This window comes from Carcharodon carcharias, chromosome 27 (genome assembly GCF_017639515.1).
Source record: "Carcharodon carcharias isolate sCarCar2 chromosome 27, sCarCar2.pri, whole genome shotgun sequence".
NCBI lineage: Eukaryota > Metazoa > Chordata > Chondrichthyes > Lamniformes > Lamnidae > Carcharodon > Carcharodon carcharias.
Window position 1 is genome coordinate 13,416,605 of NC_054493.1, and position 15,136 is coordinate 13,431,740.

Below are 15,136 nucleotides of genomic sequence, written 5' to 3' on the forward strand. Positions count from 1 at the left end.
GATTAAATGGTTGCATTAATAAACTCCACCTGAATAGCCTTGCACTTTTGTCTTGAAAGTTGTCCTGAAACTTGACTTTCACATCCTTTGGAGCCACCTTACCATGTCCAATAGTATGGTCTAGATGTGTACCTTGCGCTTTTGCAAATTCACTTCTAGTCAAGCTCATCACCAAATTAGCTTCTTGTAGTCGAGTAAATAACTCTTCCAGATGCTGTAACTGCTCCTCCCATGTCTGACTGAAAACTATTAAGTCATCATTATAAACCGCACAATTGCTTAGACCTGCAAATACATTTTTTTGTCAGTATTTGAAATGTCACAGGTGCATTCTTCATGCCACTGGCATGACTTTAAACTGATATCGTCCATTTGGCGTCACAAAAGCCGATATCTCCTTTGCTCTCTCCGAAAGCGGGACTTGCCAATATCCTTTTAGCAAGTCAATCTTTGTGATAAATCTTGATTGTCCCACTTTCTCAATACAACCCTTATCTAACCTTAGGATATGAATCTGCTTTTGTCACTGTATTCTCCTTTCGATAGTCCACACACAGTCTCTGTGCTCCATCCAGTTTTGGTACCAGTACAATAGGCGAACTCCAGTTACTGCAACTAGACTCAATGATATCATTTTGAAGCATGAAGTCAATTTCTTTCTGTACTTGTAATAACTTTTCCAGATTTAATCTATAAGGATGTTGCCTCCTTGAAGATGAAACTTCTACAGAGACATCATATATGGCTAAATCTATCCTCCCCAACTTATTTCCACAAATAGCTTTTTATGACTGCAATAGCTTTTCCAAATCATTTTGACACTTGTCTGGAAGGGAACTCAATATTATGTTTAAGCTTTCAAGTTCCCCTCAATATCCAATTTGACTAGAGGAAAATCAATGTCAGTGTCCTGCATTCCTACCTCTTTCTCATCATTTACCACCACTAATACCTCTTTTTGTTTCTCTTCCCTGTCAAAGTACTTTTTAAGCATATTTACATGACTCACCATCTGCTTCTTTCTTCTATCTGGAGCATTTATTGAATAATTTACTTCACTCAATTTCTTTTCAATCCTGTAAGGCCCACTAAACCTTGCCTTTAACAAGTCACTCAGTATGTGTAACAGAACTAACACTTTTTCTCCAGCAATAAAATTCTGAGCTGTAGTCTTCCTGTGTGAATAACATTCTGGAATACATTTTGACTTTGTTTCTGATAAAACTGTCTGATATAACTATTTTAATTGCAAATCTTTTGCTGCAGCTCAATAAATTGCCTTGAGTTAAACACTTCAGTTGTCTTTACGAACAATGTTATCAAACACAGTGCCTGCTCATTGTATTTCAATACCTTCTTCATGCCTTTGAACTGCTTACCCTTTTTGTTTCTCTTGCTTCAACCTGTGTGCCTGTGAATTCGTTATCAGACAACCGGGAAACAATCCAGGATGCTCCCTTTGTAACACCTCTATTGAAAACACTTCTGCAGGCTGCTGACCTATCATTGGCATCAGCCACATTTGTGATCCAGTTATCTCATTACCCAGAATAAAAGGGAACTTGGAGGTGATGGTTTTCACATACACCAGCTACCCTGGTCCTTCTAGGTGGTGGCGGTTGAGGGTTTTGGACGTTCTCACACAGTTCTGGTCAAGCTGTATATATATATATATATATATATATATATATATATATATAAAACCTATCTCCTTTACCCCCTGTTTTCTTTCTTTATTTCTCTCTCACTCTCTTTTCAGAGTTTGTGTGTTTTGTGGGTTCCTCTCATTCCCTTTTTCTGTTTTAAATCAGTTTCACAGGATATTAGAAGGGGAGGATTTGCAGTCAGAAAACAGCATCTGAAGGAGTTGCCCAATACATCGTAACCTGAATAGCACAGCATTTTGAACATGGAAGGAAAAAGCACTGTTCAAATTGGACAGAAACCGTGGAAATGTGGAGACTGAGGAGAGATTCAGTTACCCATGTTAGCTGGAAACTCATCAACGCACTCACACTGGGGAAAGACCGTTCACCTGCTCCGTGTGTGGGAAGGGATTCTCTCGATCATACCAACTGATTACACACCAGCGAATTCACACCGGGGAGAAACCATTCACCTGCTGCGAGTGTGGGAAGGGATTCACTCAGTTATCCAAACTGCTGAGGCACCAGCGAGTTCACATTGGGGAGAGACCTTTCAAATGCCCAGACTGAGGAAAGTGCTTTAAATGTTCCAGGGACCTAATGTCTCATCAATGTGTTCACACAGATGAGAGACTGTTCAGGTGTCCTCACTGCAGGACTGAGTTCAAGTGATCATCTCAACTCAATGTGCACCAGCGAGTTCACACTGAGAGAGGCCATTCACCTGCTCCTTGCGTGGGAAGGGATTCGCTCAGTTATCCCACGTGCTGAGATACAAGAGAGCTCACACCGGGAGAGGCCATTCACCTGCTCCGAGTCTAAGAAGACATTCACTCGGTCATGGACTCTGCTGAGTCACCATCAAGTTTACAAGTGACGACAGTAATTGGATTTTTCTGGTAATCACATCCAGGACTGAACCATGTTCATTGGGGTCTGTTTCTGCTGATGTTAATAAACTTCAGCCCAGTTGTAGGTGCTAATATTCTGGATATAATTAAAATAAATCAGCTTTGTGTTGAACGCACAGTGTGCCGAGTCTTTTTAATATCTATGACACAAGTTAATTCCTTTGAAGTGCTCTCCCTCTCCTGTTTCCATACTCACTGAGGCTCCTTAGACAGCACCTTCCAAACCCACGACCACTACCATCTAGAACAACAAGGGCAGCAGGCACCACTGACCACTCCATCCTCCTCCAATGCCTCTCCACTGGTGTCCAGCTGGGTGAGACTGCACGCTCCTGCTTCCTTTCTTGCCAGCTTGTAGCCAGAGAATCACCTGCAGTAGCTGTGATCATTTGAGTTAAATTGTTACAAACTCACTCACTCGATAAGTGATCAGGTATCATTGCCCTTTGATATACAAATGTTCCATTATCACGTTCACATTGACAGTAATTTACAAACCAAGCTTTCTTAGCACACTAGCCCTCCTGGATAGATCAACAGAGAAATGCGAGGACATCGTAGTCCACCAGCCAAGATCATAGTGGTAAAAACATTTGATAATTCCCATTAAAATATAAAGCACAGCAGAACAATTGTGCATTGGCCTGTTACAAACTTATTGAAACAGATTCATTGCCACCTCCTCCCTTTCCACGTTCCAGATCCCCAAACACACTTTCCTGGTGACACAGTGATCTATTTGTACTTCTTACAACTTACAATGTGGTCTCCTCTACGCCGTGGAGATTAAATCCAGATTGGGTGACTGCTTCATGTAAAATCACCATTCTCTTTGCAAGTGTGATCCTGAGCTTCTCATTTACTATTTTAATTCTCAGCCTCATTTCAAGTCTGACCTCTTAGTCCTCGGCTTCCTGTACTGTCGCATGAAGCCCAACAGAAGCTCAAGGAACAGCAGCTCATCTTTGATTAGTCACTTTACAATCTTCCAGACTCAATGTTAATTTTAATAATTTCATATCACAATCATCACTCCCATTTTTAGGGTAGTAGATGCTGGTAATGATTCTGCTGTTACCATTTATCCCTCTTCTGAACCTGTCTTATTTGTTTACTTGTCCCATTAGTTTCTTTAATTGTCTGGTCACCCAATGTTGCCTTGCACCATTGTCCCCTTTATCATTTACTCTCTCCAGCCTTCCATCCTGTCACAAGACCGTTTGTTGTTTCCTTCTGTCTGTCCATGTTTTCTCTGACTCTGGACTTGTTTATAAACTGTTAAGCCTGGGAAATTTTCCAGTTTGGATAAAAGTTCAGCGACGTGAAACATTCACTGTGAATGATGCTGTTTGACCTGCTGAATGTTTCCAACATTTTCTGTCTTGAGGTCGGATTTGCAGCATCTGCAGTATCTTATTTTTGGGGTCAGAGTGGATCAGTTTTCTCTCACTTATCGTTACCTGTTTAAAGGTGAAGAAGGAGCTTTCAAAGAATGAGACAACAGGAACTGTCACCCTGTTCAACATAAAACTAAACTCACTGTTAATTCCTCATCAGTAACAATTTTAAACACAAAGTTTCCGGCCGGGATTGAACCGGGGACTTTCTCGTGTAAAGTAAACGTGATAATCACTGCACTGGGGAAATGAGTGTGAATCCTCCCCGGACAGAGGGGGACTGACCATCCATCTCTAGCTCTAATTCCCAAACAGAAAATGCTGCCAAGAATCAGCAAGTCAGGCTGAGTCTGTGGCCGCTGTCAGCGTTTGTAACCGTCACAATGCCCGGGTAATTGACGGCAGCTCCGGACCAATAGGAAGACAGGGCGGGACTAGAGGATAGAGGGGGGCTGTTGGTCCTCCAACCAATCGGAATGAATGAAGGGGCGGGGCCAGGCTGTGACTGGAGCATGAGCAGTGCGGGTAATGGCGATGGGGAGACGGGTCTACAATGGGTAAAGGGGGAGGTGGGGGGATGGCGGGGCGGAGGGAGCGATGGATCCGGCGGGTGGACGGAGAGGCTCCGGAAATATGTTGTGTAAACTGCAAACCCCGGAAATAAACTGACCGGTTCCCCCTCACCCATTTACACCGAGCGGGGCCGCAGCTCCCAGATCAATGAAGAGCCGGTTTCTATCAGGCTGGGCATTGGTTCCAGAGGCTGGTCCCTGGTCTCCAGCGTCCGTTCTTTATCATTGAATCATTGAATGGTTACAATACAGACGAAGGCCATTCAGCTCGTTCTACCTGTGCTGACTCTGGAAGAGCAAATCAGCTGGTCCTACTCCCCTGCCCTTTCATTGACAAGACCAGCTGCAAATATTACCCATTCCCAGTTACCTGTGGAGAAGATGATGTTTGACCTTCTGGAACAAAACAAAAACAGAATTACCTGGAAAAACTCAGCAGGTCTGGCAGCATCGGCGGAGAAGAAAAGAGTTGACGTTTCGAGTCCTCATGACCCTTCAACAGAACAGTTCTGTTGAAGGGTCATGAGGACTCGAAACGTCAACTCTTTTCTTCTCCGCCGATGGTGCTAGACCTGCTGAGTTTTTCCAGGTAATTCTGTTTTTGTTTTGGATTTCCAGCATCCGCAGTTTTTTGTTTTTATCTTTGACCTTGAACCGCTGCAGTCCATGTGGTGAAGGTGCTCCCACAATACTGTTAGATAAAGAGTTACAGTGATGATGAAGGAACAGTGATATATGTCCAAATCAACAACAACAATGTGTGTTTATATAACACATTTCATGTAATAGACCTTCCCAGGTTTAACAGATGTGCTAAAAAGCAACATTTGACACAGAATCATGTAAAGAGGTAAGAGGGCAGATGGCCAAAAGTTTGGTCAAAGATGTAGGTTTTCAGGAGAATCTTGAACGAGAAGAGAAAAAAAGAGCGGAGAGGTTTATGGAGGAAATTCCACAGCTTATGGCCTTTGAGCTCAGATGTGGATACTAAGGATGAAGCGATTAAAATCGGGAATGCTCAGGAAGCCAGAATGAGCAGAGTGCAGAGACCTGGGTGGGTTGTGAGGCTGGAGAAGATTACAGAGATAGGGAGGGGTGAGACCATGGAGGGACTTGAAAACAAGGATGAGAAATTTAAAATGTTGCTGCTTCTTAACAAGAACTTTCATAGGTCAGTGAGCACAGGGTGATGGGTGAATAAGACTGGGTGTGAGTAAATATACGGGCAGCAGAGTTTTGGATGATCTAAAGATTATGGGGAGGTTGAATGTGGGAGACTGGCCAGAAGTGCGTTAGGAAGGAACATAAGAAATACGAGCAGCAATAGGCCATTCAGCCCTTTGAGCCCTTCTGCCATTCAACGAGATCACGATTGATCTTCTACTTCAACACCATTTTCTGGCACTATCCCCTTATCCCCAATGTATTTTATATGTAGAAAGCTATCAATCTCAGTATTGAACATTCTCAATGACTAAGCCTCCACAGCCCTGTGGGACAGAGAATTCCAAAGATTCGCCATCCTCTGAGTGAAGAAATTCCTCCTCACCTCAGTTCCAAATAGCCTGCCCCTTATTCTGAGACTGTGTCCCCTGAATCTAGAAACTGCAGCCAGAGTTAAGCCTAGAAATAACAAAGGAATGGATGACAGTTTCAGACGAGCTGAGACTAGAGTAGAGTCGGGTGATGTTACTGAGGTGGAAACAGGTGGTCTTGGTGACGATGTGGATATGTGGTTGGAAGCTCATCTTGGGGTGAAATATTTCACCACGGCTTTGAACAGTCTGTTTCATCCTCAGGGAGTGGTCAGGGAGAGGGATGGAGCCGTTGGCTAGGGAGTGGAGGTTTTATTGGGGACTGAAGACAATGAATTTCATCTTCCCAATATTTGAATGAAGGGGAACTTTCTGCTCATCCAGTCCTGGATATCAGACAAGTCAGAACAGTGTGTGAGTTGGAGGTGATGGTGTTCACATACACCTGCTATGCTGGTCCTTCTAGATGGTGAAGGTTGAGGGTTTGGGAGATTCTATCAAACTGTGGTTCAGTTGTTAGTCTCTAAAATGCCTTTCCATTGCCCCTGTCTCTCTTCTGTCTCTCCTGTGCCCTTCTATTTCCCTCATTCTTTCTCTATACCATTTCTCTAATTCTTTCTCTCCGTGTCTCTCCTACTTCTCTCTTTCTCTTGGCACATAGAATTCTCCATCCCGGAGGGCTCTGAATGCTCCATCTTTAAATATATTTAAGGCTGAGATGGAGAGATTGGACCATGACCCCACCACTGAACATCAAGCCACTGTTTCCAGGACTGTCACTGACCTCATCTCCTCTGGGGATCTCCCTCCCACAGCTTACAACCTGATAGTCGCCCAACCTCGGACGGCCCGCTTCTATCTCCTACCCAAAATCCACAAACAGAACTGCCCCGGTAGACCGATCGTCTCAGCTTGCTCCTGCCCCACAGAACTCATTTCTCGTTATCTTGACTCCCTTCTCTCTCCCCTTGTCCAGTCCCTTCCCACCTACATCCGTGATTCCTCTGACACCTTACGTCACATCAACAATTTCCAGTTCCCTGGCCCCTACCGCTTCCTCTTCACCATGGACGTCCAATCCCTCTACACCTCCATCCCCCACCAGGATGGTCTGAGGGCCCTTAGCTTCTTCCTCGAACAGAGGCCCGAACAATCCCCATCCACCACTACTCTCCTCCGTCTGGCTGAACTTGTTCTCACGCTGAACGATTTCTCCTTCAACTCCTCTCACTTCCTCCAAATAAGAGGTGTGGCTATGGGTACCCGCATGGGCCCCAGCTATGCCTGTCTCTTTATGGGGTATGTGGAACATTCCTTATTGCAGTCCTACTCCGGCCCCCTTCCACAACTCTTTCTCCGGTACATCGATGATTACTTCGGTGCCGCTTCATGCTCTCGTCAGGACTTGGAAAAATTTATTAATTTTGCTTCCAAACTCCACCCCTCCATCATTTTCACGTGATCCATCTCTGACACTTCCCTTCCCTTCCTTGACCTCTCTGTCTCAATCTCTGGTGATAGACTGTCCACCAATATCCATTACAAACCCACCGACTCCCACAGCTATCTCGACTACAGCTCCTCACACCCCGCTTCCTGTAAGGACTCCATCCCATTCTCTCAGTTCCTTCGCCTCCGTCGCATCTGTTCCGATGATGCTACATTCAAAAACAGTTCCTCTGACATGTCCTCCTTCTTCCTTAACCGAGGTTTTCCACCCACGGTCGTTGACAGGGCCCTCAACCGTGTCCGGCCCATCTCCCGCGCATCCGCCCTCACGCCTTCTCCTCCCTCCCAGAAACATGAAAGGGTCCCCCTTGTCCTCACTTATCACCCCACCAGCCTCCGCATTCAAAGGATCATCCTCCGCCATTTCCGCCAACTCCAGCATGATGCCACCACCAAACACATCTTCCCTTCACCCCCCTTATCGGCATTCCATAGGGATCGCTCCCTCTGGGACACCCTGGTCCACTCCTCCATCACCCCCTACTCCTCAACCCCCTCCTATGGCACAACTCCATGCCCATGCAAAAGATGCAACACCTGCCCCTTCACTTCCTCTCTCCTCACCGTCCAAGGACCCAAACACTCCTTTCAAGTGAAGCAGCATTTCACTTGCATTTCCCCCAACTTAGTCTACTGCATTCATTGCTCCCAATGTGGTCTCCTCTACATTGGAGAGACCAAACGTAAACTGGGCGACCGCTTTGCAGAACACATGCAGTCTGTCCGCAAGAATGACCCAAACCTCCCTGTCGCTTGCCATTTTAACACTCCACCCTGCTCTCTTGCCCACATGTCTGTCCTTGGCTTGCTGCATTGTTCCAGTGAAGCCCAACGCAAACTGGAGGAACAACACCTCATCTTCCGACTAGGGACTTTACAGCCTTCCGGACTGATTATTGAATTCAACAACTTTAGGTCGTGAGCTCCCTCCCCCATCCCCACCCCCTTTCTGTTTCCCCCTTCCTTTTTTTTTTCCAATAAATTATAAAGATTTTCCTTTTCCCACCTATTTCCATTATAAAAAAAAAAACCCACTAGAGCTATACCTTGAGTGCCCTACCATCCATTCTTAATTAGCACATTTGTTTAGATAATATCACCAACTTTAACTTTAACACCGAGATAAAAACAAAAATAAAAACAAAAAAACTGCGGATGCTGGAAATCCAAAACAAAAACAGAATTACCTGGAAAAACTCAGCAGGTCTGGCAGCATCGTTCTGTCGAAGGGTCATGAGGACTCGAAACGTCAACTCTTTTCTTCTCCGCCGATGCTGCCAGACCTGCTGAGTTTTTCCAGGTTTAACTTTAACACCTATGTGTTCTATTGTACTATTGTCGTTGACATCTTTTGATGATCTGCTTCTATCACTGCTTGTTTGTCCCTACAACCACACCCCCCCCCACCTCTCTGTCTCTCTATCTCTCCGCCCCCCACACACACACCTTAAACCAGCTTATATTTCAGCTCTTTCTTGGACTCGAACTCAAGTTCTGTCGAAGGGTCATGAGGACTCGAAACGTCAACTCTTTTCTTCTCCGCCGATGCTGCCAGACCTGCTGAGTTTTTCCAGGTAATTCTGTTGTTGTTTTGGATTTCCAGCATCCGCAGTTTTTTTGTTTTTATAACAATGGTTTCATGGTCATTATTAGACTTTTAATTCCAGATTTTTATTGAATTCAAATTCCACTGTCTGCCATGGTAGCATTCAAACCCAGGTCCTCAGGTCACTAGATTACCAGTCCAGTGACAAAACCACTATGTCACCGCCTTCCCCTAGTGTTCTCATAGAGGCCAGAGTCTTGTGTAGCCCAGACTGGAGGCAGGTTCCCTTCCCTGAAGGACATTAATGAACCAGTTGGGTTTTTACAAAAAATATGACAGCTTTCATTGTAATTTTTTCCTAGCTCTGGCCCCAAAAGTTACCAGAATCATGAAATTCAATTTTACAACCTGCCTTTGTGTTTTTGTGGGTTCTCTCTCACTCCCTTTTTTCTGTTTTAAATCAATTTCACAAGATATTAGAAGGGGAGAATTTTTCAGTCAGGAAACTCAAACCAAACATCACATCAGAGAGTCACCCAATTTATTGAAACCTGAATATCATCGGATTTTGAACATGGAAGGAAAAAGCACTGTTCACAGTGGAGAGAAACGGTGGAAATGTGGAGACTATGAGGAGGGATTCAGATTTCCATCTGACCTTGAAACTCATCGACGCAGTCACACTGGAGAAAGGCCATTCACCTGCTCCGTATGTGGGAAGAGATTCACTCAGTCATCGAGTTTGCTGAGACACCAGCGAGTTCACAGAGGTGCGAGACCATTCACCTGCTCTGACTGTGGGAAGGGATTCGCTCAGTCATCCAACCTGCTGAGACACCAGCGAGTTCACACTGGGGAGAGACCATTTACTTGCTCCAAGTGTGGGACAGGATTCGCTCGGTCATCTGACTTGCTGACACAGCAGCGAGTTCACACTGACAAGAGACCTTTAAAATGCTCAGACTGTGGGAAGTGCTTTAAAAGTTTCTGAGACCTGATGCTCCATCAACATTTTCACACAAACGAGAGACCGTTCAGGTGCTCTCACTGTGGGTCTGGATTCAGACAGTCATCAGAACTCACTGAGCACCAGCGAGTTCACACCGAGGAGAAGCCATTCACCTGCTCTGACTGTGGGAAGGGATTCGCTCAGTCATCCAACCTGCTGACACACCAGCGAGTCCACACTGGAGAGAGACCTTTCACCTACTCTGACTGTGGGAAGGGATTCACTCAGTTATCCACCCTGCTGAATCACCAGTGTTCACACTGATAAGAGATCTTTTAAATGCCAGACTGCGGAAAGTGCTATAAAAATTCCAGAGAGCCGATGTCCCATCAACGTGTTCACACTGACAAGAGACCTTTTAAATGCTCAGACTGTGGGAAGTGCTTTAAAAGTTTCCGAGACCTGATGCGCCATCAACGTACTCACATTAACGAGAGACCATTCAAGTGCTCTCAGTGTGGGACTGGGTTCAAGACATCATCTGATCTCACTGTACACCAGCGAGTTCACACTGGGGAGAGGCCATTCACCTGTCCCAACTGTGGGAAGGGATTCACTCAGTCATCCACCCTACTGACACATCAGCGAGTTCACGCTAGGGAGAGACCATTCATCTGCCCCAAGTGAGGAAAGAAATTCAGTCATCTAATCTGATGAGATACCAGAGAATTCATAAGTAACTAGAGTGATTGGATTTTGCTGGTAATCACAGAGGACTGAACCGTGTTCACTGCATCTGTTTCTACCGATGTTAATAATTTCCAATGTAGTTACATGGGCTAATATTTTTGATAAAAGTCAAATAAATCAGCTTTGTGTTGAATACATTGTGTGGAATCTTTCTAATATTTCTAACACAAGTTAATTACTTTTGAAGGTTTCTCCCACTCCCCGTCTCCCACATCCTCACCTTCCAATAAGTATGAGGAGATCATGGAATTTCCTTGTCACTAAGATTGAAACAATCCAATCAGCTGCCTCTGCTGCTTTCCTCCCTTATATTAATGAACTGGGCCAAACTGTCTCCAAAGTTCCTCCTTACCCGAGCCCTGAACTCACACCTTTCTCCGGTTTCTCTCCCTTCTCCCATCATGCCCTGTAGTCTATTCTCAAGCTTCTCGGCACGACTACCAATGGTGCAGTGATTGAAATGGGGGATGCACAGGGGGCCAGAATTAGAGGAGGTGGTTGTGGAGGCGGAGGGTCTATCTGTGAGTTAAGACATAGGTGGCAGAATTTTGGATGGCCCAAGGTTACAGGGGGCAGAATGTGGGAGACCAGCCAGAGTGTGTCGGAATAGTCGAGTTTGGAGGTGACAAAGGCGTGGATGAGATATTCGGCAGCAGATGAGCTGAGAGAAGGGAGGAGACGAGTGATGTTATGGAGGTATAAATGAAGGGTTAAGCTTGATGGAAGTTATGGATATGGAATAGCAGGAGGTTGTTTAAGTGGAGGATAAAGGTCGATAACTCCCCAGGACAGGTACAGCCCCGGTTAGATACAGAATAGCCTTCTCCAGTGTTGGGAATTTTTCTATGTTCTTTATCACCATCTCATTTTGCCTTGCACCATCATCCCTTTCGCTGATTAATCTCTCCTGCCTTCCGCAGACCTGCCCTCTTTTGTATTTTTACCCCACCTCTCTAATTTGTAAAGCTGAAAGTTTGACCCTGTTTCTCTCCCTGCAGAAGCTGCCAGACCTGTTTGAGCATCTCAAACATTCTCGATTTTTATTTCAGCTTTTGCAGCATCTGCAGGATTTTGCCTCCGAGCTGAGGCCGCGTCCTCTGATGACGTCACAATGAACGCCCAGCCGTCCTTCAGCCTTTGCCCGCGCTCTCGCTATTGTTCGAGATCAACGTCAGTCACCAGCCCAGGCCCCGCCCCATAGCATCATTTTGTCGTCACTTCCGAGTGCCGCTGTCTTATCCGCTCCGCTCCTGCGAGCCCCAGTCGGACTCTCTAGGTTGTATTTAATTTGATTCTTTCTCCATCTTCCTCCCCATCATCCAGCTCACTCACTTGGTTTGGGAAAATTCACTTTCTGTCAATGGGCGCCTTCTCCAGCCTAAGGGATGTTATGTTGGAGCTGGATAAAACACTATTTGGCCACAGCTGGAGCACTGTTGCAGCTCTGGTCACCACACTGTAGGAAGGATGTGATTGCACTGGAGAGGGTGCAGAGGAGATTCACCAGGGTGTTACCTGGGCTGGAGCGTTTCAGAGACTGGATAGGCTGGGGTTGTTTTCCTTAAAATAGAGAAGGCCGAGGGGGGACCTGATAGAGGTGTACAAATTATTAGGGGAATTGATAGTGTAGATAGGAAGAAACTTTTCACTTTAGCAGAGGTGTCAATAACCAGAGGGCATAGATTTAAGGTAAGGGGAAGGAGGTTTAGAGGGTTTTTGAGGAATATTTTTTTCACCTAGATGGTGGTTGGAATCTGGAACACAGCCTGATGGGGTGGTAGAGGCAGGAACCCTCACAATGTTTAAGAAGTATTTAGATGAACACTTGAAACGCCATACATACAGGGATACAGGCCAAATACTAAAAAATGGGATTGGAATAGATAGGTACTTAATGGCCAGAATGGACACAATGGGCCGAAGGGCCTGTTTCTGTGCTGTATAATTCTATGATTCCAATGCGCAGGCACTGTGCCGGCCCAGTTAGTTTGAGCTGCCTGAGTATGCCTGGTGCTGGCAAGTGATCGGCATACTTAAAGGGACACTGTCCCTCTGTGTTGTTGTCATTAAAAGGGGCAGAGACATTGTGAGAGAGACTGATTGCAACACCGAGAGCAGGGAGAGCAGGTTTTGAAGGAACAAAAAGAATGCGAAGCAAGAAAACTGTCCATCCTCAGCTTCTCAATTTTTTCCAGTAATTGCTGATGCAAACTTGTTTTACAGGGAGAGGATTCGTATATGTGAAGCTGAGAATGGACATTACAACAATCTAACCGAGCCACTCGATTCATCAGGACTGAATATCATCAGCAAACTGGAAGGAGAGAGCTGCATTCACAGCGCAGACAAACCTTACATGTGTTCCGCGTGTGGATATGGATTCAACCGATTGACCAAACTGGGGATGTTCAACTGTAACTGAAACAGGGAGAGTCCATGTGGACAATGTGGGGACAGTGAGAAGGGATTCAGTTATCCCTCTGAACTGGAAATTCATCGATACAGTCACACCGGGGAGAAGCTGTTCACCTGCCCCGTGTGTGAAAAGGGATTCACTCGATTTTCAAACATGTTGAGACACCAGCAGGTTCACACCGGGGAGAAACCCTTCACCTGCTCCAAGTGCAGAAAGGGATTTAATCAGTCATCCCACCTGCTGACACACGAGCGAGTTCACACTGGAGAGAGACCATTCACTTGCTCCGAGTGTGGGAAGGGATTTGCTGAGTCATCGGTTTTGCTGAGACAGCAGCAAGTTCACACTGGAGAGAGACCGTTCACCTGCTCAGTGTGTGGGAAGGGATTTACTCAATCATCAAACCTTGTGAGACACCAGCGAGTTCACACGTGACTGCACTGCTCCGATTCTGCAGCTATTGCTGCTGTTAACCCGATTCAGAAGTGGACCTTGTTAATTATGATATTGAAGAGTGTTGATGCTGCTATTGCTAACCACAGGAACTGGGCTGCGGTTAAAAGAATTTGCATTTCTTTAGCACCTTTCACAACCTCAGGATGTCTATGTGCACAGTAAGCTTCCTCAAACCATAGAAAGGTTATGGTGCATACAGAGGCCATTCAGCCCATTGTGTCTGTGCCTGCCAAAAAGAGAAATAAGAAACTAGGCATTCATTTGAATCCCACTTTCCAGCACCTGGTCCATAGCCTTGCAGGTTACAGCACTTCAGTTGCAGATCCAGGTACCTTTTAAATGAGTTGAATGTTTCAGCCTCAACCACCAACTTAGGCTGTGAATTCCAGGTGCCCACCACCCTCTGGGTGAAAAGGTTTTTCCTCATGTCCCTTATAATCCTTCTGTCAATCACCTTAAATCTATGGTCCCTGGTAATTGATTCTTCAGCTAGGGAAACAAGTCTTTCCTCCATACCTTATCTAGACTCCTCAATTTTGTACACCTCAATTAGGCCATCCCTTGGTCTCCTCTGTTCCAAGGAAAACAAACCTAGCCTATCCAATCTCTCCTCATAGCTGCAATTTTCAAGCCCTTACAACATTCTTATAAATCTCCTCTGCACTCTTTCCACAGCAATTACATCCTTCCTGTAATGTGGTGACCAGAACAGTACACAGAATTCCAGCTGTGGCCTAACCAGCATTTTATACAGCTCCATCATTACATCCCTGCTTTTGTATTTAATACCTCGCCCAATAAAGGAAAGCATTCCATATGTTTTCTTCACCACCTTGTCCACCTCTCCCACCTTCAAGGACCTGTGGGCATACACTCCAAGGTCTCTCATTTCCTCAACAGCAATCTGATAATGACCAGAGATGATCTGTTTTTAGTGAGATTGGTTGGGAGTAAAATATTGGCCAGGACACCGGGAAGAACTCCCTGCTGTCCTTCAAATAGTGCTCATAGAATCTTTTGCATAATATCCTTGTGGGGAGACTTGTTAGTGCTGTTGGGAAGGGTTTAAACAGCTCCTCAGGGAGATGGGAACACGAGAGGCATTTCAGATAGGAAAAAAAAACAAAGCTGATAATAGGAAGCAGTAAACAAATGTGGAAATCAGCAGAAAAAAATGCCAGCATCAAACAGCATCAAAATACAACGAGAAAGGACTAATTAATAATCTTGTTGTAAAAGCACCTTTAGGGAGAGTGACCATAATATGATAGAATTTTACATAAGTTTGAAAAATTTGTGATTCAATCTGAAATTCAGGTCTTAAATCTAATCAAAGAAAACTGAAGATATGATGGGAAAGTTGCATGTGATGGATTAGGAAATTACATCAAAAGGTATGACGGTAGACAGAAAATGGCTAGTATTTAAATAATTAGTACATGGTTTACA

General features: G+C 45.1%; 1 pseudogene; it reads left to right on the plus strand.

The window, feature by feature from the left end:
- Positions 1–15,136, plus strand: part of LOC121270270 — a 91,912-nt pseudogene that overhangs the window by 13,603 nt on the left and 63,173 nt on the right.